Raw genomic sequence first — 24,516 nt, 5'->3', positions numbered from 1 at the left:
TCCTAACTAGACACTGGGAATTCCTCTATAATCTCTGGAGAGAGACGGGAGTCCTTAGAGGGCCGTCTTTCTCCATAGCCATTGGGAGGATGAAACCTACTTTTCATGCTGGTATTTTTTGAAGAGGAAGTTAGGAAACAACTTTTTCACCCAGAAATTAACATTTTTTTGCATTTGAAAAACAAAAGGCTCTTTGATACAGCAGACATTATAAGCAAACTCATAAGGAATTTCTAAACCTTCTCCCAAAACTCTGATATCATATCCTTTCAGTTCTCACAGTCTCTTAACTTCCTTTTCTCAGGCAACTACTTCATATATTGTTTTAGTAAAAATTACAAAAAAGAAGTACCAAAACTCTGAGATGGTTACAATTGCAGCACATTGCAAGTCAGAATGTCCCAGAAGAACTTGCAACAGATAAGTTTCTCAGCCAAAACCTTATCAAACATATTCCAATATTTTTTTTGTTAAGTGAGTGACTACACACTGTTTCAAACCCTGGGAGTTTAGGTTGTCTCCAGCAACAGTTCTTTCTGCTTGTACATTAATTAAAAAACAAACAAACAAACCAAAAAACATCAAAACAAACTATTTTTTTTCTTAGTATGGTTAAAGGATGATTCCTGTTAACATTATAATTTTTTATTTATTTTGAACTTCACTGGTTTTCATTCACCACACATATCAGAGGTATTTTCAGGCATCACTGGTGCCCTAGGGTTCTGTGTGCTTTGTATATCCCCAGTGAACGTTCACTTTAAGAGCTGCAGACATCGCAAGTGGACAGATATCCTGTATACACAAAAGACACTGGTCAAGCATCAAGACAGCAGGGAGACCTTGACCACTTGATCTCAAACAATTAAAGGAAAGCAGTAGCTGAAAGCAGAGAATTGGGCTTTTTGAATTAAAGGATAGCATTTCTAGTGAGAGATACAATTCCAGCTTTAGATAGCTTAGATGTTATTTGTGTTTCAAAACAGATTACGTTCAGAATTTAATTAAAGCATATGGGGCTCCAAATTAGTTTAACAGTCAGGCCTTACTAATCTGATTGCAGGATCAATGGTATAGTTTGCATGAGACTCTGAAATGCAAGCAAAATTTACAGTAAGTTATTAAATCAGAAAAGTGTGTGTCACACAAAAACCTGCACTGATGACAAAGTTGTCTAAGTAGTTAGCCTACTTGAACAATTCCCTATCTGCTCTTTCTGTCTGTGTTACTAGTGGCTTAATGTAAGCTTTGATGTAGAACAGTACTGAAAGAACTGATATTTTTAGATTTTACAGCCTAAGGTATTTTTCTTTTGTGTGTGTGCCTGTTGGAATCTTACTTCAGTTGTAGCTGGGGAGTATCCACAATTCCTCTTGATTCCAAAGCACAAAGGGAAATCGGGTGTGGGGGTTTTCTAACAAAAATTCCTAAAAAGGCGTTTACCATAGCATCCTTCAGAGTATCTGAGATCTTTGGAAGAAAAATGCCTGATATTCTATGAGATTCTCATGATCAGTCCCCTATATCACAGTCAAAATCACAATGATTGCAGGGAAGTCTTATAGTTACACTTGCAGGGAGGGAATGCAATGGAAACTGGTTTGTTTGCTCTTATATTTTCTACATTTTAGCAATAAAACTAATAGAAATACTTATATTAGAATATGTAAGATACTGGTGACAGCTAATCTGAATGGAAAATTACAGCTAGTACAATTGATGACAATTGTGTTGCCAGCAAGTGAAGAGTTACTGAATCCTGCTGAAATGCCCTGAAATGGGAAACTCATAGACTGGCTTAATCCTAAGTATTCCCAAAAGGAAGGTTTAAAAAAAAGGCAACTTAAAGGTCTGTAAAATTAGGTCTACTTTGCCTATATAATAAATATTCTGAAAGCAGATTGAAAAAGTTAAACATAACATGGACACCAAAAGGATAAGAATGATCCACTAGGCTGTAATAATAGATGAACTGTTGTGTTGTTCTATCAAAATGTTTTCAGTAAATGCAATAGCAGAATTCGCATCTCCTTTATGATTTATATGGATTTTTGTTAATCTATAATGAGTTATTAAAATCTAAGACACAATGTAATTAATAACAACAGCAACAATAGTGCTTAGTTGCAATGTGGTAATTTATCCAGAACAGAATTCCTGGTATTTAATTGAAGTAACCACCACAGTAAATGGTCTCAGTAGAACTAATCTTATAGTAAAATCTTATTCTGATGTAGATTACTGTCAAATTAAATCATGACCAGCAAACCTTAGAAAACAGAAAATAGATTTTATTGATTCTTTTAACTGAGTTTTAATTCTTCAAATGTGTAAGGCAGGCAGTACAGAAATAGATATATTAATCAGTAAGCAGTGTTTAAAGGGTGACTCCAAATCCTAATAACTGATTGCCCCAAATTGCACTGCTATGTGTACTCCTCTGTGGAAAGCGATGTAACTGCTCTGGGTCTACACCCTGTGAATACAAAAAAGCATTTGTGCCACAGACTACAGTATTAGTTTCCTCCTAACAGCAAAGACCAAACATGACTACCAGCCATGAGGTATTACTTTATGCTTGAATCGCAGAATCATAGAATGTTTTGGGTTGGAAGGGAACTTTAAAGACCATCTAATTCCAACCCCCTGCCATGGGTAGGGACACCTTCAACTAGATTAGGTTGCTCAGAGCCTCATCCATTCTGACCTTGAACACAGACTTTAACTCTAGGAGCTTATTTAGGTCTACATTTTACAATTTCTTCCTTAGTGTCACAAAAAAAGGGTGGTTTTCCTTTCTCGTTAGGGCACGCACATTTTTAAACATGCATTTTTAAATGGTTACCTAAAGCCTAATGTTAAACAAAAAAGAGCTTCCCATACACTGGAATCAGTCTGTATTATTATCAGTATTTTCTTCAATGAACAAGATGAAAGAATGGAAAAGAAGGAGGGCCTCCATAGTTAGAATGCCAGTCTGAGTCTAATGAAATATAATTTCAATACCCTGATCTCCACCAATCCTTTTCTAAAAGCTTGGATATTGCTGTCTGACAGTACTTCCTTATCTCACAGGAGTATTATAAAGATAATTACATTAAAAGTGTTGAAGCCAAAGTGCATAATGTGATAAAAATATTCCAGATAACTAGGGTTTATATGATATTCTTATTTAATGTCAAAACTGATATTGCTATGTTTGGTTTGAATAAATACCCCAAGAATTAATATACAGTTTACATCCATTAACCTGGTGAGGTCTCAAGACTTACTCCAGTTTAAGATATTGCTGATCCTTTTTGTGTCTGATTGGATCTTGAATACCATGATCATAGATCATTTCATCACACATCACATCTTACTTCCACAGAAATGCAGACAAAGGCCAAAGAACAGCAACAACAAAAAAAAAGACTGGGAAAATAATTATGGCTGGGATAGTTTAGCTAAGGAAGGACTTGCACATCTGCCACTGCTACCAATCTATTTTTGGGCCACATAACCTTTCAGAAAGAAATAAAGGGCAGCGTTTGGCCATCTGGCCTTCCTTCAGATGCATTACTCAGATTATCAGTTCTACCACTGAGCACCATAATTCCTGATGAGCAGTGCTGGCATCCGAACAAGGAGTGTCACCAAAAAACACTTGAGCCCTGAGACCTCAAGACAGGCCATAGTCTTTCCTTTTAGTTTTTTTTTTTTTTTTTTATAATAGGGTATAAGTTTCTTAAATTTTACCATGGCTGTAATATCTAGTTCTGATACATTAATGATCTCAAAGCATATTTCTTTTTATCTTCACTTGTGTATAGGATTAGAGAAGTGAAACAACAGTCATCCACAAACTAGCTAGAGTCAGATTGCAAAGTATCCAGAAGATCAGCAATTGCTCTACCTAGTAAAGTGGACACATTTTCCCCTGACTATAGAAATCGTTATATTTAATTTGTATTGGTGCAATAAATATGTGTTCCTTTTCTGTGGACAAAAATGCATTTTTACTTAACATTGTGTATTTCCTGATTGCCCATTTGAGCTCCTCCTAAGTACAAAGACATGTTTTGAAATAGGAAAACCTTACCTACCTTATCTACTTGGATATCTGATAGCAAATATTTAATTAGTGATAAACCAAAAATTCCTGCGCTTATTTTAAATGTGATGTAATTCTGTTTCCTGCATACAGAATGTAAGTGAAAAGTCCATAAAGTCTCTGGAAACTAAGATCAAGTGAAATCCAAGCAGTGGTTACCTTGGGAATTGGTTCCCAAATGCATGGAAAAAAGTATGGGCAGAAGGCATGGTTGGTAAGTTACATCATCCTAACCTACAAATGAAAATCTAAAGCTTATTAACAAAACTTATTCTTCTGCCTCTTGTTGATGGCCATGTCCAGTGACTGCTTGCATGGCTAACTACTGTCTTTTGTTAGCAATGCATCGCAAAATTACTATTATGTGCCATCCATTATAACAATCAAAACCCAAATTTTTGAGACAACTGTTATAATTCAAAACTAGTTGTCAAAACTGTTTCCTTTAGCAATTCTTATACTCTTTTTTTCATCTAAATGACCACTTGCTAATCAAGTGATCAAAAACTGGATAATTTAATCTATTCAATAACAGATATTACTAGTAATGAAACTCTGAGTATTGAAATGTTTTTATGTATTTCATAAAATATAGTCATGTTCTATGGACTGAGAATGATGATACAGTCAAGCACACAAGTACATTTAAACTTGAATATTTTTTGTCCTTGTATAGATCTCTTGGTAGAAAGCTGTCAGCTACTTAAGGAAGTGGTGGATTTTCTGCAGACCAGGGTGGATGTGTTTGCTACATGCTGAAAGTCTCTGCCTCTCTGAACAGCTAATGACAGATTCAGGCTAAAGATAGACTATTGTTTTGTAGCTAGGTGTGCAGACTGCAGACAAACCCTGCTTACCCCAGGTTATTTATTTCCCTCACTTTGATGGAGGCCATTGTTCCAGTGTTCAGCTGGCTGAAGGACAATGTGTGTGTGTCCCAGCTCACTTCAGACAATCTCAGATAGGTTTAACCTGGTGATAATGAAGAATAAGACCCCATTTTTTGCCTGAAGAACCTATGAGACCTTATATGAGCCATGAGACCTTATATGAGCCATTCAAAGGCTCAGAAAAACAGGAACACTGTTTATTAAAAAAAAAACAAAAACAAAACCAAAACACAAAAAACAACAAACAAACAACAAACAAACAACCAAACAGCTGGAAAAGGCATGACCTTGCTCTGGTGGCCTCACATCCCAAAGAGGACAGCAGCTGCCTCAATGTTGGCTGGCCAAACTTACCAAACTTGCCTTCTGCTTCTCCGATAAAGGGGGAACAGATTGCCAAAACAGCTCCTGCTGGTATTTCATCTGGGCTTAATAGTTTCTATTTTGTCTTTTCCATATGTGTTCAGTTAGATATCTTGCAATGTTAAGTACTTTGGTGAACATATATATATATATATGAACACTTTGGGAGTACCTGTATTAGCAGAAGTCTTACATATGTAATAGCAGTACCAGGACTGGCTGTCATCACTCCTAGAGTACACAGAATGTTTTATGTCTGGGAGGTTCTCAACCAACAGGCGCTTCCCAATACAGCCTTTGAACAAACTAACTGGTAAGTAAACCAGAGTATGGATTTTCAGCATGTTTGCTTTTTTATATGAATGCTTTTACTAGAGCTAAACAAATCCAGATCACACAGCACCTGTTCTCTGTCTTACTCAGGGTGCACTGGAGAACTGCTATGCTAGCAAATGTCATTCCAGAGGAAGCAGCACCCATGGGCCTGTAGAGCCATTCATTTGATTCTGCTTGAACTCAGTGTGATCAAGTATTAAAAAGCTGATCTAACGGACATTGGGATCTACTGTGTCCAAAGAGAAAAACCTAGGCACAGAGACAACAGCATGTGCTGCATTGTAAATTTGGGATTTTTCTCCTCCCCTTAAGCCAAATAAAATGAACTTCTCTACTTGCAATGTGGCTTTTAGAGTCATCCTCAGATTTCAACCTCTGTTTAGAATTCCGAACAGATGAAAGCAACAGTTAGGGCTGTGCCATCTTCTTCACACACACAGGAATATCTTTGCATATATATCACCTTCCTGCAGTAAAAATACACAATATTGTCCATAGCAATACCACTAGGCACAATTCAGTTGCCCAAAGATAACCCTTTATCATTAAAGATCCCTAGGGTTTCTCACCTGGTCTTCAGCTGTTGTTCCAGAAGGGCATGTGTCTTCTGAAAGACTTGTGGGACACAATTACTGATAGTGATGTCTCAAATGCCCTAAGGCTTCTCAGCTGGCACAGGAGTAATCAGTCTTCAGTTATTGCTACAAATTCCATTACTGATCATCTGTTAAATTATGAGACCACTGATCAATCTGTAGGTAAGCAGACTTTCATAAGCCACCTAAGGGAAGAGGATTTTATGAACAGCTGGTCCTCCTGTGAAGATTATGTCAAGCCTTCCTTTGCAGTCTTATACTTGTGAGGCTTCTTCATTTTTCTGCATTTGCCTAAGACAGACCTTGCCATCTACTGCTTCCTGCTAAAGACAGTTAACTGCAGTGCAAAGGTTCTGCATAGCTGCATTTCACTCCAAAACAAGTGACATATGTTGTATGTGTGACACCATAATACAGAAAATGTGATTTAGCTTGACAAAACTGGAATATTTTCCTGTAGATATTTTTTCCCCCCTTTTTTTTTTTTTTGGGGGGGGGGGGGAATAACATTTAAAGGCATGTAGTAATCTATAATTTCCATGTCATTGACTGAAACTTTCCAGAAATAACAGAGGCAAGGCACTTAATGTAAGTACTGCAGTAAAAGTGCAAAAAGATGACAATGTAATAAAGAAATCAATTCCCCAATAGAAGCAAAAAACCACAAAGCATTCAGAATGGATTTTAATCAAGCCCAATTTTCATAGCTATTTGAATTGACATATTTCTGATACAGATTCTTACCTTACTATAAGCCCCCAGATTCTTGTTTTAACAGCAATTTTTAGTAGTTAAATGAAATATGAAGTATTTCACCGCCTAAAGTAGGCAGTAACATGTGAATGCTGGAATCTAGGCTTTGTTGTCATTTACATTAGTTTGTAATGCTTAGCATTTTCGTTTTAAAATAATCCCACAGAAAAAGCCAGTCCCCAACTAAGAATGCATGCAACACATGATTTTAATGGGATGACAGAAAAATCTAAGAAACAAAGAATATGCCATTAACAGGTAAAGTGGTGCCTTTGTAATGAAAACATCTACTGTCCTTCCATCCACTCCTGCACTGGTAACTACGGCTGCTGCAGCTTGCTCTCTCATTGAGCCCCTTGGACTCCGCAGTGCCTTCCTTGGGAGGGTCCATTTGGTTGTGGTGTAGGCAACCTCCTTAACATCCAGCCCAAATCAATGAGCCAACATTGAATTACATTCTGTGTTTCCCCATCTCAGTGCATTCTCTCCTGCTCAGTCCCTCCCCAGAAGCAGCTCTGGGGTTTTGTGTGGCAGCAAGTGACACACAGATGACAACTACTTTCTTTCATCTTTCCTGCTCCCAGGTGTTTCAGCTCCTTGGCACATTTCTTATCCATCCTCTGAGCTCTCAGGAGACATATTTGGCCTCACTGTCTACCCTTGGCTTTCTGTAGACCTCAGCCCTTTCTTCTGCATGTTCAAATACTTTTCATGGGAGAGCACTGCTTGGCATCTGCCACCTCTATTGTTCTTACAACCTGTTCTTGCATGATTTAGGACTACAATCCCTCTTCAATAAACTAAAATTGACATTATATACTGTTGCCAGTACTGCAGCAGCTGCAGCAATGAACAATTCCTGACAGGAATCACCAAGAACCTCCGAGCTAAATGTGACTTCTTCCTTACCTGCAGTTTACTTCCTTTCTTGTCAGGAGTCTGAGCTTACAGACATGGGAGAACTAATGAAAGATGTCAGACAAGACCCCATGACAATCCTACAAGCAGCAAACTGACAACTCTCCTACATGTCTTTTCCCCATAATTTGGCTCCTTGCAAGGCAAATTATTTGTGACAAAGAAGGATTTTCTATATGAGCTTGTAAGGAGTCATTCACACCCCCAATTCTGTACAAACCATTCAACAAACAAAATATTCTGAATAATAAGGAAAACAAATTAAAACTGAAAATCACTGCTCTCCAGATTACAAGGAGCTTGGCCATAATCACACCTTCCTGCTCACATTGTTATATAGCCTGGCTAGGCAGGAGAAAGGTCTCCAGGTATGAAAGAGGCTAAGAACCTCTGCCGCAAACAACCCAAATCTATCTGTAGCCAGCACATCACTCCTTCCCTCAGAGCAAGCCAGATGCACTTCCAAAGAACTGCAGACTTACAATCTCCTTTTTCATGATCTCTGCTTTTCTTTCTCTGCCTTTCACAGCTATTTGAAGATCATGGCTAGACTCAAAAATAGGTACACATGTAAAAGTTTGTTGGGTTTTTTTTCTCAACTGACCTAAATTGGTCCTTTCAAGCACAGCACCTGCGTGTTGGCTGTGGAGGTCAGTCTTTACTCGGGAGAATGGCCCCGTGGACCTGCTGAGGAAGTCAATTGTGGGAATCTCAAACCCACACAAAGGGACTGGGTTTGAGAGAGGATCACAGGGCTTATCTGCCTTTGCTTCTAGGACTTTGCTTTGATCTTTTTCAGCTCATTGGCCACAGAAAGTTGCTCTCTTCTGATGGCTGTGTGGTAACTCATGAAAGGGAACGTGGCCTGTTTATTCCACTTATTGTGGGCTGATAACTATATTACAAAGCTATAATCAGCAGCAATGATTAAATCTCAGAACCCATACTTAAGGCTGAAATGGCTAGAGACTGAAGTGTCAAGGTTAGACCATACTGTTGTCCCTGCTTCATGGACAGAACTCACCAGGAATGTTAATCAACACATTCCATAGCCCCTATCGGCCCACACAATTTCTCTTTAATCCCTTATTCCAGAACTGACAGACTTAACAGCTGTTTTGAAAAATGGAGGGAATGTGGAAAGACCTATTTTCTAGCATGCACTATATATAAAAATATCAGTGTCAGCTGGCAGACAACCTTTCCTTTCAAAAATACAGCTTTGCAAGCTAAAACCCAGCTGGGATGAAAGGCAACTTTACATAAAGGCAGTGCTTCTCTGCCTGTCATTCTCTCCACTCTTAAAGCAGTGAAGGCTGCTTATCACCTCATATAGACTTGCCAGAAAGAAAATAAGAAAGAAAGAAGGAAAAAAAGAATAAAGGAAAAACTGGAAAGAGAGAAAGAGAAGCTGCTCACAAGCATTAACTGATGCCAAAGAAAGTTGCTCAGGATAATCCCTATGCTTCAGAATTTAAGAATGACAATCACAAAGATTTGTTACTGTTGTGGAGTTTACTGGGAGATGCATCCTGTTGAGGCGTCTGGAAGCACTGGTCCTGCAGAGGTTACATGCACGGCTGCTCAGGCTTCAAAATGTGGGCACTTCTCATGTTCCATTGTTCAACGATTTCCAAAAATGTCTTTGGGCTCTATCAGTTCTTTGGCCTTGGGATAGGTTTGCAACATTCAAGTTCAGCTCAAATGTGAAAAATATATTCTTTCAAATTTTTCATTTCATTTCTTTCTTTCTCCAGCTTCTGGAATTAATTTATTTGATTATTATTTTATATGATGTGTTAAACAATTCAAGGAATTAATTTAAGTTGATCTCCATCATTTAAACTTAAATTTTAAAAGCTTGTGGTCAGTTTAGTCCAGAAGGACTGTTCTTACTTCTTACCAAGTATGTCTTCATTGTTTTCTCACTTGAAATCTTCCGTCTGAAGTATTTGATCTCTGTTTTCAAGTAAAGGCTTCAGTTTTCACCGTGGAGAATTTGTCCTAGTTTGTTTAAGATTAGGAAATTTAACATGAAGGCATCCATTATCAGAACCTGTTTGATGAATACAAAATGTACATTTAATTCAATAATCAGGTTTGAATCAAGCTTCAGTCAGTAGGAGGAAAACAATGTTCTATCAATGAACGCAGCACAGAGGGATTTGCTGTTCTCAACTTTTTTCCTAAATCTTTTCAGCTCTGAGGTAAAGCTTTACATAAACCTTGTAAAGAGAAAACCTCTGAAGGATCTGAATTTCTATCCTGCTAAGCACAGAAAGGGTTGATGAGTCACTGCAAAGCCTTTCCAAACTTATCTGAACATGCCTGATGTGGGATTTAGGTTGGGAATGCATAGGCACAAGGCACTCAAAGCATAACCTGGAGTTTCTGGCTGCAATCTAGTTGGAAGGATATTAAAGCAACTTTCCTTGGGGCTGCCTAGGGTTCCATCAAGCAGAAACAAGCACACAGATTTGCAAATGTTAAAAAAAAAAAACAACTCAAACCCCAACACTAAAAGCCAAGCCACTTCAAACACTCAGCATTTCGGGGTTTGGCTCATTTATGTTTCCAGTGAAGAACTGTAATACTATCAGAGCATACAGCTTCCAGCTGACATGCAAAACTTGCCCATGATGGAGTGGGAAAAAGGTTGGAGGGTTTTGGGCCCATTTATCTGCACCTTGGCTGCTCCTCCTGGGAAAGTGATGCTTCAATGCCGCCTTGTGGCTTCCTGCTCCAGAAAAAGGGGTCATCCCAGCAAGATATGGTGCTGCTACTACCTTGTGTTTGCTCTGTGGTATTGAACAACTATTCTGGTTTTTTTTAATATCATAAACACAGAGCTCTGGAACTGAGTTTGTGATTAGAGATAGTGCTTAGATCTGATGAACAGCTATGGCACAGTGAATGTTGCAGCTCACTGCAGTGCCCCTGGTGCCCCTGGATGGGGTTAGGCTGCTGCCCCAGGGAGACCAGATTTGAGATGGTCAGTAGGGTAAGTGCAAACAGATTTTCTCAGCTTTTCCTTCTCTCCAGCTACACCATCTTCCCCAGAGCTGCCAGCAGGAGCCTCCGTTCACTCAGGACTGATCCTTCTGGTAAGAACAGGCATCTGCCAAGGCCATGAGAGGAGGGAGTAGCACAGCCAGCCACCTCTTGCACTAAAATGTAGGATACCATCTTGCACAATCATACTGAAGTGTCATAACAAAGCCATAGTACTAGTGATGAATGGGGACAGGCTGCCAGAACAACCACCCCCTACTCTCTTCTCAGACTCAGTCAAAATGATAAAGCCATACTTTCGCTTATGAAGTCTCCTCACAAACCCCATTAATCTTCCATGTTTAGCTGAAACTGCAACAGCACACACCACCTCACACAGACCCTGCTAACTTGGGATAGCATAGGATAGAATAGCTCCCATGGGGTGCCCTGCTGGCAATGAGGAAGGAGAGGTACACATACTTGAATTTTAAGCTTTGAGAAGTAGAATGTTAAACCCAGGTCTAAGCTTTGGTCCTCTAAAGCTCACCTTTCCTAAACTGGAATTGAATGAAGAATTTCAACATTTTACATTGTGTGAGGCTTTGCCTTTCTTAGCTTATATTTCTGTATTGAGCTTCAGGTAACAGGCAGGGCAACTCAAACTACCCAAACTCTCAATACAAATCCAGGAAATATTGAACATTTCAGAAAAAAAGGACAAGAGGTCAGACATGATGTTATTCAGACTAAGGGGAACTTGCTAAAGCAGAACAGAGAGGTCATTAGGTGCCCCATCCCTGGAAACAAACAGTCTAAATGTTGAATTATTTGTGTTTGGAGTGTCATTATGTGTATTATAACCTGCTCGTCTAAAATTAACATGAAAACCCATCACTCTTTGGCAATGTCTGCTGGGAAGATGAGTTTGAGAAAAGCTGCTGCCACAAGCATTTTTAGGGATTTAATTGCCTGCTCTGGCAGCCAATCCAAAGTCTTGATTTAATTTCCTGTATTTTGTCAAGGTTATAATTAGCTTTATAACTTGTGACGAAGATCTGCAAAGTTGAAGTAAGTTGTTTGTAGCTGGAACCACAGTTTTGCTGGGTATCCCTTCCCAAATCCTCCCAGGGACCTTGCCTATACAGTGACTTACTGTCATTTTCCTGTGACAAAAATAAATTACAAAGGCCTAGCATCAATTAGTCACTCAACCACCTAGGTTTTCCTTTTCTGTTTGATACTTAACAGAATCCTCTAACATCCAATGCAGATACAGCTTGATTTTAGAACCCAGGATGTTTAAAACTGTCCTTTACACTTTCCTAATCACCAGCATTTGTAACATGCCTGTCTGCCCCCAAACTCCACACATACACCATATTCTGAAGCTCTGAATTTCTGTACAACTTGTTTCCTGCAAACGCAGTGAGACACTAGGACATGAACCTTGCTTAAAATTGAAGTGGATATGTTTTATGTCAGTATGTTTACACATCAAACAAAACTGAAATACTACCCTCCTTTGGAAAATATATTCCAACTCAATTTACCAGGGACATGTCATAGGTAAATATCACAGCACAGGCTCTACACAAATGTACTTTTTACGTTCAGTGACATGTTTGAGATTGAGAATTCTTTTGGGACACGATATTTGTCTATATGCTTGGTATCTAGAAATGATGCTTTTTGTCAAATAGTAATAATTTATTTCTGCTATACAGCTATGCATTTCTCTTACAATGGGAGGCACAATAAAATGGTCTTCTGTGTGATACCATCAGAAAAAAACAAAATACTGGTTTTCAGAGTTTGCCATGACTATTAAAAAAGTACATTTTAAGTATAACAAAGTGCTAGGTAATGATATTAACAACACAAAACATAACAAGAGATTAAAAAGGCATAAATAACTTTTTTTCTGATTTCTTTCTGATTTTGGTGTCTTTTTGTTGTTTGGTTACTCTGCCACCATTTTAAAATGCTACCTCTAACAGGGGCCTTTCTCCAGGCAACATTAAAGAACCCATTCTGTCACCCTAATCACAATAATTTATAGCCCTCTAGGTATCCTGAAACAATGTGTTAGGAGTATTCATGGAGTTCCAGGTTGAAAAATATAAATAAAAATATAAAAACTCTTCTGACTTCTCTTTGTGTTAACCCTGCTGCTTCTATACACTGTGAGTGAGGAATCTAATCTTATATCATATCTTGGCAGTATGAAAGAGAGAAGGCTGAGAAGAACACTATCTTGGGACTTACTTGCTTCTGTCAGTTTATGTCACAACATTACATTTATTTTAATGAGGGGGTGTTACTTTTCATGTCTGCCTATGATAACTAGATTAAAACAAATGGAAAAAGACATGAAAGCCATCAAATTCTAAAGCATTAGACATTTTTATAGCTAATGAAACCACTGTATTAAATTAGAAAAGATAATCTGTTAAATTAGAAAAAATAAACACAGTTGGTTTATAAAAAAGAAAACTTAAAAAATCTTCATCAATCAGTTATAAAACCATGTTTGTTAAAGGTAGACAAAACTGTTTATTCCTCCTCAGAAGAATTCTCTGCAGAATTTCCTCCAAAGTTTCTGGTTCTGGCCGCTAGCAGAGAACACACATAAACTCAAACAGGCAAGTAACATGCTCTAGCATGGTATCTTTCATGCTGTTACTATTCCTTGTGTGAATGGCATGAAAAAAAATCAATACACTAGCTGTATTGTGAAGGGAAAAGATACCTTTAGCTGCTGAACAATACAGTCCTGGAGTTTACTTTCCTTGAAGCAGTGTGTACAACTGTTGTTTGATCAGAGCATGTGTGAGCCATGCAGTACATGTTACATTCTGCTACAGTCCTACACTGCTGGCAACTCTTGACTTACGATGTCTCCTTCCATCCTCCTGTAGCAGACACCAAAGGGAAAGACAGCTGCCTGCTACTGGCTTTTAACCCAAACGAACTAAAAGGGGTTATACAGTAACCTTTACTTTGATCTCAACAGAAGTTGAAGAGACAACTGTTTCCTTGGACTGTATTTATCTCTAGATAAGAACTGTCAAATAAAAGTGCTTTTTTATTAAAAAAAAACCCAACAACACAACAACTTTGTTGTTAGACTAAGAACAGAATGAAAGACAGAACAAAAGCATGAGAAATAGGACATTGCTCTAGGTTAGCCTTTGTACTGAATTCAGAGGATAAAAGAATTAACTCACAATTTGCTGTGGGACAAACAAATGCTGAAAAACAATTTTAAGCCAAATACCACCTAGGCCACCATTCTTATGGCTTGAGGTGACATGTTACAAACTACAGCTGGTTCTACCATTGAAAAAAAGATACTGCTTTGAATTCAGATAAAAGATACAGAAAATAATTTCCACTCAATCCTCTATCAGCTTTTGCTTCATTCTATATTTCATAATTTATTTTCCCACCCATAATATTAATTTCATTATAGGCAATTCACTCTTCACCTGTGCAAATAAAGTTGCATGCATATGCATATGACATTTTTATATCACTAATTGAGCTACCTTTTCAAACAACCCAATTAATGTACTTTCTTTATTAAAATTAATTTGTTTCTATATTTGCTTTATAAGCTTGCTGCTTGTACACCTCTTGTTTATGGAAAAAATGTGAGGGATTTTAGTATAAACAAGACATGTGACTCTAATCTTTCGTTCTTAATTTTCATCTCTCTCTTTGATAACTTTGCATCAAAGTGCTAATAACATCTCGCTGGTTTTCATTACGAACTCAAATGCCACATAATACTCTTTCCACCTAATCACATTGTTTGTCCTTCTTAAAAAGAATGTTTAGATTATATATTGTCTCTTAATCTGTCAAATCATTCTTCTGTTCTGCTGCTAACTGTAAACTGTCAGCTGAATGTATTTCTAGAAGAGTATGAACCATCATGTGATACATGTCTCCTTCATAACCTGAAAAGAACTAGATGCATAGGATGTCAAGGGTAGAGCTATAAATGTTACCCATCTCTATTAATGTAGCATTGTTAAGAGTGTTAGCACTGTTGCCTGAATTTGTCCTCAAGTTAATCTCCCCAACTCTTGTTCCAAGTCTCAAACCAGATCCAAAACCTTTAGGTTAAGCTAAGAAAATACCCCAACCTTTTCTTCCGGGCAGAATTTCTACCCAACACTGCCCACACTGCCTGAGCATAAGGTCTGGAATAGGTGCAATTCACTCACAGAGAAAAAATTTCTATGTATAAGAAAGGCATGACTATAGTCTGAGATTTTGTATTCTTGGAAATCTAGAAAGAAGCCAGTGGCCTGTGGTCCACTATTCAATTCAAGCTCGTTTGCACAGCAGGTCCTGTCAAAGCTTTTCTCAGGCTGCATCATGATTTTATAAATTCTTCTATGCTTTCTATTTCCTAAAATAAAAGGCAGAAAGATTCTTGGCATAACTCATAATCATGGTACAGCTGAATAAGTCAGAGATGACATCCTGGTCTTATCCACTTGTCCAGTAATGAAATTGTGCAGTGTGAGACCATGGTCCTCATGGCCATAGTGCACTCTCTGCTCTTCATTGACTGCCAAGAGCTTTGATTCCTCTAGCGGTAAAAGTGGGGACAGAAAGAGTCACCACTTTTTTTCAGAGCATGAAGCAGTTATCAGGTGTTCACACTCAAGTCCAACACTGAGTGTACACTTTATCTCCATGTTGCTCTGCAGCACAACAGGGTTAACAACACCCTCCTTCAGAGTATTTCATTGGGTTTGGCTGCACACGGTCCATTTTGGTAGGTGTACCACAGCCTGAGATACAGACCTCCATAGTGCTGCTTGCTGCAAGACATGGGACAAATAGAGGCTGGTGCTGTCAAGGAAAGAACATTTTATTTTCTTTCAAAATAGCTAATGCACTCTCTCGAGGAAACTTCCAGGTGCTCTGTTCATGCTGTTATCCTTAGGAAGGTTTCAGCTGGCACTTGAATTTTTAAATTGCACAGAGCCATTTAGGCTTGAAGTTTGCATTGACTTCTACATTTAAGTTTCCTGTAACTGTGAAATTTATATGCTAGGTATGCACACTGTCAAAGATATACATTTTGGTAAAAAAAACCAAAAATCCAAACTAATAACTGTGTCATGTTTCATGCTTACTATATGACTTCTCTGGCTCTCACAGACGCATTAGTTTCTCTACATTTTATCTTTAGGAAATAAAAATAGATCTAGTCTCTCATAAAACTTCCTAGGCATGAGTCAGTGCGGGGCCTCCTCCAAAGTCTAGTCAGGATGACATACAAGATTCACGGTGTATGTCACCTCAGTCTGCAGAGACATGGAAATAACAGCTTTGGTAGAAAGTGAAGACAGCTATGCACAAAGCAAAACCTGTTAATTTTATCATTTCATTCTTTTCTCCTTTTATTCAATCCCCATCTTTCGCTGTGTCTTGTGATTCTCAAAACTATTAACTGCCTAGATTGAGTATCACTACTTCTTTACTACATTGGTAATACAGATTCTTCCGTAAAATAAAGCATTTGGAGTGTTTCAGTCAGAGGAAGCACAGGAACAAGATGTACAGTGACTGTCTGAGCCACCAGAAAGTACAAATGATGCCTCTAGAAAGCACAACTGTTTTACCATCCATGCGGCACATGTGTTTTGGGACAGCACACAACTTAAGGAAAATTTTCTTAAGCCAACATCCAGGTCACTTAGATTTCAGATAAGAAAGATGTTGCTTGCTTAGGTGTTTTCTTCCTAGCAGCACTGAATGGTGGGGAGGTTCAAACAAATATCCCTCAATCCCTCAGACTGACATTTTCACTAGACATATTTTTCTGCTTAACTTTCAACAACACCATGCTTCAGCCATCAAAGAAGTATGGTCTCCCCAAAAGTTAAGCTACTGAATTTTTATGTAAGTAAAAGTTATTAATTTCTTTTAAATAATGTATGAGTGCTCATTTACTACACAGAAGCAATCTGCTTTGACTTTGCATGCATGGTAACCAGAGCTGCTATTTTATTTCTTTTTAGTTATTTATTGTTACAACTTTAAATAAAGATTAAAAAATAAAAGATAAATGAAGATAAAAAGTGCTCAAATAAATCTCATAAAGATTGTATGGTATGTGCAACTAAATAGACAAAAGTATTGCTCTCTGGTCAAAAATATATTTCATTAAATTTGAAAACTTAAAATTTCACAGAGTTCAAACCACTCTGTATTTTAAAAATATTATAATCTTGTTTTCTTTCAAATATTACATTTTTCCAATCATTTGTATACAAGCAATTTTGGCACAAATTTTCACACATGCACAAGGGCACTAGGAGACTGAATTTGTTAATTCTGTTCCAGTAGAAAGCTACAAGACATGACTAGGAGTGATTGGGCCAGATTACCTTACCCTTTTGTGTAAAGACTATTTGTGTTGGACAGACACTTAAAGATTTTTTATATGCAATATGTAATCTCTAGAACACACATAATGAGAATGGTAACCATTGTAAAATGAGTGTTCAGTGTGTCAGGATGTGTCAGCTATTCTGATTGATGGTCTCTCAAGCTGTGATACTCTGAGAGTAATCTAAGCTACTAAGGCTGATACAATTATCCTGAAATGTGTTAAAACTTATCAATGTAAGAGAGGATTGAAAAATCTTTGGCTGGCTAACTAAAAGTAGTTGCTCCTATGCCAGCCCTGAATTTTGGAAAGAAGAGAATATAAAGGCTCTGAGGTGCATACAGAGGACTGCATCAAAGTCACTCAGTGATGCCCTTAGTCAAACTTTGAGATCAGTGAATTTTGCAGCTGGTTATGTCCCAGAAGCAGAGCCCCAGAGCCAGTAATTGCTGAGATCGCATTTAGAATAGGTCCTCCCTGTTGATATTCCTGTTGGCATTATGTGGCATCTGGGGTTCCACCAGCTCATTTAGTTATTCATATCCCCTAAGCCCAAGAAAATATTACAGAATTGTATGTGTCAGGTGTTTTAAATCCAGTACTTCACTATTTGCTGACAGAACAGCTATTTCACATCTTGAATGTATGACTGGTTCTTTAGTCATGTGAAACTGGGGCCCACTTTTCAAGGCAACAGAAATTTCAGCAGCCTGCAAATATTTCTTTACCAGGAAGCAAGCAGACACAAGTTCTTCAGGTATATAGGTACCTCACCTGGGTTTTAGCCACCAAAATCATGATACTTAAGGTAGCTCTAGAGATTCTGGGTAGAAACAAAGTGCTTAACATCTAGAGATAATAATGCTGCCAATTCCTGTAAGTTTTCCTTAAGTTCTCTTTTATGTCTCTATTTCCCATTGTGTTTTACCTCCTCTCCTTCTGTTAAGGAAGTGATTTTATTCTCTTTCATTGCCTATTTGAGAGAAATCAAGCTGTGATTTTAATGTCCACAGTTACCGGCAGAAGGTGTGAAGAGTACCCACACCTCAGCCTTTTCTGCAGAGGCATTAGCTATATGCGTACTACACACATATTAGTGAACTGAAGAGGAGCAGGGCACTGTCTTTGGTTCTGGCAACTATGCAGCTCAACCTTCCTCCTCCACAAAACACTCTGGTCTCATCCATACCATCTCTGAGTAATCTGTGCTTTGCATTAACCCCCCAGTTATACACAGGCCTTTACTGGGATAGCACTAGTTATAAAGAACTTAAAATGTATTTTCAGTAATCAGTGAATCAATTAAATCTAGGATTGTTCTGATACTACTGCCTTGGAAAAGTTTCATGGAAACCTCATGGCTCTGACTGGTTCTTTTTATTTGAAATAAAATATTGCAATTTTATACTGTTGAGTAGCTCAATTCCAGAATCCAAGTTCATTTCAGTGACAGTCAAGACACTTACTTGCTTTCCCTGCCCCCCCATTCTCTGTATTTAAAAGACATAATTCTCACATGCTTGTCCCTGCCATGGTGTTTCAGAAATGAATCAGAAATGACAGGTAGCTGAATGGCTTTTTAGAAAATCCCACTTTGGAGAATTCATTAATCTAAAAGCTTAACAAAGCTACTTAGAATTCTGATCATTCTGATCAATTCTGTTTCCCTCTTAGATACAATGTATTAATAATGATAGAGCTTTATACAGAGACCTTTCCCTCCAAGGTTGTAACTGGTAATGATGGATGAATGCCTATAGCACCACTTCTGCATCGGAGATTATTCACTTCACTTTTTCAGTTCAGTTTCTACCACTTCCATCTCTGCATCCCTGTTTCTAAAGAAGAAGAGTGAGGTACAGTGCAACAGAGTAATTTGGAATAGTGTAGGAAGCACATGGCATTGGTGAAAATATAAAAGTCTGAATAGAGAAGAAAGATAAAGATGAAAAACTCATACAGTGCAAAAAAAGAAGCAAATCAAGTTTGTTCTTCAATATGAAGTAAAGTTTTCAAGACTGACAAGATATGGGAGAGTAATAACCAAATATTAATTCCGTAATATCTGAAGTTCTTTGCTTTTTGAAGTTATTAATTGAGTATATGTTAACCCAAAAAAGAGAACTAAGTAACACTTTCTGGAAGACCCTTACCTAGTACTCAGATTGCAAGTGAAACACAAAGACTTAAAACATTTTGCAACTTGTGACAAGGATTTTCCTGAATCTTTTACAGATGTTCATCCCCATCACCAGTTTTAGGTTTATGAAGTCTAACACCAAAATGTCATGTCTTGCTTTTTTGTAGTAACAAGATCATTAATTCATCCCACTTCCTGAAGCACTGTGCTAGAAAAGAGAGTGAAAGAGAGCTCCAAGGCTTCTATGATAGCTCAGCAAGGTGAGTGGAGATCACAGAAGAACATATGTGTTCTGTGTCAGAGTGGACATGGTAACTTGGCTTTGGGTTCTATGCTCGTTCTTTTTCTCTCTGTTCTACCCACTCACCTCATCCTACATCTATCCCTGTTCCCAAACCTAGGCTCATCAGAACAGAGATCTAACCACTGCCTCTTCCCTGTCAGTCAAAGCTATCCTTAGTCTTGTTCTTATCCTAAAGATAACAGGTCCACTGAACTCTACTGCTGTCTGCTTCCAGCCCGTTATCTGCCCTGCCATCTGCTTTATACTAATCTAATGTAATCCTAAAAAAAACCAAACGCAAAACCCCAAACAAAAACTCTTGCAAATTCCTGTTCTATTGCTCATGTGATTGTTAATATAAATCCAAGAATGTTACTCCTGTCAGTCAAAGCTTGGTACTGCTTGAAGGGGCTTCTGTTCTAGCTGCCCGTGAAGGTAGTCCTGGACTGGGCATAACTAAAAATATGTGTTAGAAAGAAATTAGCTCCCTGGCAAATGGTAGTTATATGATAAAGTCACTTGACCTGAAGTCATGCTGGGGAGGGGAGGCTTTGTCTATGGAGAACTTCTGAAGAAGCATGAATTAACTTTAGGCTACTTCCTTCTGTAGAAAATTGAGCACTGCTCTTTAGACATGTGTGAAATCAAAGCATAAATACATTTTCTATTCAGAGCTTACTGAACTGGTTGGGTGTGATTGGTGATTACTTCTCTCACCACTGTGTTTTAAGGGGCTCCTGAGCTCCTCTGCAAAAGCAGAAAGCTGCCTCTTACAGCCCACCTGAACTACTCTGACTGGTCAAAACTCAACTCCATCTGTAGCAATATGACATCTAGAGTGACAACATGGTTTATGACATCAAGTCTTCCTTCACACTCCCCATGACATATTTCTTCCTTCTAGTCCCCAAAAGCTTCCACTGCCTCTCCCCTCTTTGAAGGGGCTCCAGTCTTAACCACTTTTTTGTCTCCACCCTATTTCTAGTCATCTCATTCCAAAATATTAGTTCAAGTCTTATCTCTATGATGCTTACACTGAGATTGACTTCTTTAGTTCTGATTTGTCTCCTCGTATGACAAGTAAATTTTTTTTTTATTTTTTCTGACATCTTCTCATGCTTTTGAAAGGAATTAAGGAGGCAGTAAGAAAAGGTGCAATTTTATTGCCATTGGGTTTATGGGTCTGGTCCTTGTGTGACCAGGGATTGTGCATGTCATTCCATGGCATCCCCAGCTTCAGCTCTGGCACAGTTCCAGAATTGCTCGGGTACCTTTAGGAGCTTGAGGAAGCTGAGGAGGGCAGGCAGGCACCAGGCAAGGGTGCTGATTAGATAAAATCATTGCATACCTGAACTAGAGGCCTTCTTTAAATACATCACATAATATAGCAGCCATTCCTTTCTAAATAAAAGCTCATGTTCAACCTGGACAGATTTGTATGAGATACAAACTATCCTTTCATTTACTGGAGAATAATGTAGATGAATATACATTTAAGTTTAAATAAAAAATATATTCCTAATTTTCTAGTCTATTGAGTTTTACAATTTAACATAACTGATGGCATCCAGAATTGCAGGGACTAGCAATCTTGTTTGAGACAAATGCAAGTTACAGACTTACTCTGACTTGGTGGCTTGCATTTAAAATGCTGCATTTAAGGTTTTCTCTCCATTATGCTTATCTCTATTAAGATTCAATTATTAATATCTGTTAATATATGTTGGCATTTAAATATATTTCTCTACTGTTAGTATGCTCTTCCCTTTGCTGAAAAAATGTAGTTTATTCAATGATTTCAACGGAAACAGCTTTTTATCAGGTAGCAAATTTGTTACAAATGGCTAGTTATCCTCAGTATATTTGTAAAAAAGTAATGAAGAAGCAAGCCTGGCTGGGGGAGATGTACAAGAAAAGGTCTTTTAATACAGCTTTGTGTGTTTATGTTGAAGAATACAAGTATAATTTCTTTTTTTTTTTCCCCTGCTAGATTCTTGCATTTGCCAACCACACATAGTTAGCCTGTTCAAACCTCACAATATGACTGCCTGCCTTTACCACTCCAGCACCAACTCCCTCTTGCCTCACCACTGCACTGAACCTTGACCTGTAGAGATTAGGTCACCCTAGAGAAAAGGCTAAAGACTAGTTTGGTCTCCCAGCCCTTTTGATCTTATCTTTTCTTCTCAGACTTCCAGGGGCATTACCAGAAAAGGTAGTCTGCTAGTTCTTTGGTGACTTTTTGTGTATTTCATACTTGTTCTTTCCTCCAACAAAAGAGTATTTAAATGATACCTTCTGGAATCTGAAACAGTATTATCGAATTGTAACCAATGATATGGTACTAGAAGAAAATCAACTGTTGTTGAAGTTAAAACATTTGTTAAACTGATAGCAAAACTACAAGGGCATTACTGTACATTCTGAACATACATAAAAGTTGCCAGCATGACTGAAGACTTTAAATTGAACACGAAATCAAGTAATAAAGCAACAAAATTGCTTGAAAAGAATTGTGTACATCTATAAAAGACCTTTTATTTCTCTGCCTGGTATCTAATATTGCCATCCATCCAGACAACAGTCATTCCCTTCTGGCTACAATGGCACAAACTTTGATGTCCACATGTAGTGAAGGGAAGTATTATACCTACCACAGCAGTGGCAAATATGTCAATGTAACGCTTTTGCCCAAACTGCACAAAACCATAACAAAGAAGCATAAAAATAAATTAATTATAGAACAACAGGATCTGAGACTCTTTGGATTAAAATTGTGTATAAGAAAGATAAATTAGACTTTGCAGTTCTGAATTACTTATAAATAATAATGGTGGACCCTATCTATATGCACTTATAAAAGTGTGGATATACTTCCTTGATTTCAAGAGAAATAAAACTGAATCCTGACTGATGGAATATGAGCAAAAGTCTATGCAGTTTTCTCACCTCCCTGCAACATCAGGTTTAAAATTTTCCAGATTTTGTCACCAAAAAGATAGGTTCACTCTTTTTTTTGTTGTTTTTTCCACTTGCTACTGGGTTTACAAGCATGCAAAAAGTAGGTTTTATTCCTCAGTAAGAGCACAGGGGCCAATGGGTTTTATGGTTGTATGGGAAGTCAACAGCAGAGCCCAAGGCAATGCCTACAGGATCTAACCCCATGTACATTGTGCTAACCAACAACCCCTCTCTGTGAACCATGTTCTCATGAGAGAGAATGAGAAAATGAGAACCAGACATGTTCTCATTTCTGCAGTTTCCTAAGCAGTGAAAGCAAAAGAAGCTCCCATGCTCATCTATATTGCAATGTCTATCTTTTCTGGAGATCCTCAGACTGATGTATCCTCCTCCTCCTAAACCTGACAGAATATTATTCAGTGCTTTCCTAGCTTGATATCTGCATATGAAGTGTAATTCACCTTTGCACCACTTCTGTTAACTATTCTCATCTAATTATTCACCTAGATGTGTAGGTTGGAACTCTCAACAGGTTTGAAAGTTACAAAGCATCAAACACATCCTTTTGGCCACTTGCACTTTTAAAGTCCCGGTTGTGAATTGACTGTCTCAGTCTGACCTTGATAAAATCCATGCAGCTGTGAGCCATGGCAGCAGATACTGTAGATTAATATGTTCCAGTTGCTCAGGTGACTTCTCACATGTCATAAACAGACACTACTGTTTATCACATATATTAAGCTACACTGTATTTTATCTAATAGTTTAATTGTAAATCAGCAAAACATTAGGAGGTCTTTGGGCCTGTAAGTATTTGACAATTGATTACAATCTGCATGTACCATACTGTGGTCTGAATTCAAGCATTTGCTCTGTGTTCTAGATGTTCTGGAAATCATGTCTTTTCAGTTTGCACTTTCACCTACCTAAGCAAAAGCAATGCCATGCCAAGACTCACACACTTCCCAGACTTGGTCATTCAGCTTTCTGTCAGAACAAACATACATAAGCCCTCAATATCTACGTGTGGGAGCTGAACCTTTCTTTGGACATATACTTTTCTTTAACGAGGCTCTGAACCAGCTGACTTGACAAAGCTAATTGTAAAGTTTTCTCTCCACAAATACAGCATTTTTCATTTTATCTTAGCTACAGTATTGTCCAGTGACTAGATGTGAATAGTTGTTATAATAAGCCATTATTTCTGCAGAGACTATTTGAAGCTTATCTTGTGCAGAACACCAGAATAGAGGGCTGCATGTGCTTTGTTTTATTGAAGCTTTTAAGTTGCTCAGTGAACTGTGATCTTTAAAGAAGCTTGACTTTGATAGCTTTATGTCCAATCAGATTTTCATCAAACCCAGTGCTAAGCAAGGATCCCATTACTGTTCACATAGCTGTGTTAATGAATTATAAGCAATACAAGATGACATGGTTCTGTCCCACCATTTTTTCCTTCTCTTGTTCAAAGCTTAGACTTCATTCCTCCTACTGAAGCCCATCTGCAACTGCAAAGCCTTTGGTTACAGAAGGGAACTCTAAAAGGATACCCTAATGTCATACTCCCTCAGGTTCACCCCATCATTAGACACTCAGCTTCTGGCCAACAGTAATATCAGTTTGTACTTGCATTCACAAATTTACTGTTGTAGTTTTTTTGCAAGTTGTGAATTTTTTAAATGCAACTGGACTTTCAAAGTGCTAACTTGCTAGAAGGCAGCAAGATGAGATAGATTCTGGACAAGCTTTGGTGCCTGGGCTTGTAATGGCCTTT

General features: G+C 38.0%; 1 long non-coding RNA gene across 4 annotated transcripts in view; it reads right to left on the bottom strand.

The window, feature by feature from the left end:
• Positions 1-6,949: 6,949 nt before the first annotated feature.
• Positions 6,950-24,516, bottom strand: part of LOC114017591 (uncharacterized) — a 94,966-nt gene continuing 77,399 nt past the window's right edge. For all 4 annotated transcript variants that reach the window (XR_003562739.2, XR_003562738.2, XR_008731182.1 and 1 more), the window contains one exon: positions 6,950-10,005. This is a non-coding gene — a long non-coding RNA (uncharacterized LOC114017591). The remainder of the gene's footprint in view (positions 10,006-24,516) is intronic.

The sequence above is a fragment of the Falco cherrug genome, chromosome 3 (genome assembly GCF_023634085.1).
Source record: "Falco cherrug isolate bFalChe1 chromosome 3, bFalChe1.pri, whole genome shotgun sequence".
NCBI lineage: Eukaryota > Metazoa > Chordata > Aves > Falconiformes > Falconidae > Falco > Falco cherrug.
This window is presented reverse-complemented; position numbering and strand designations above follow the sequence as displayed.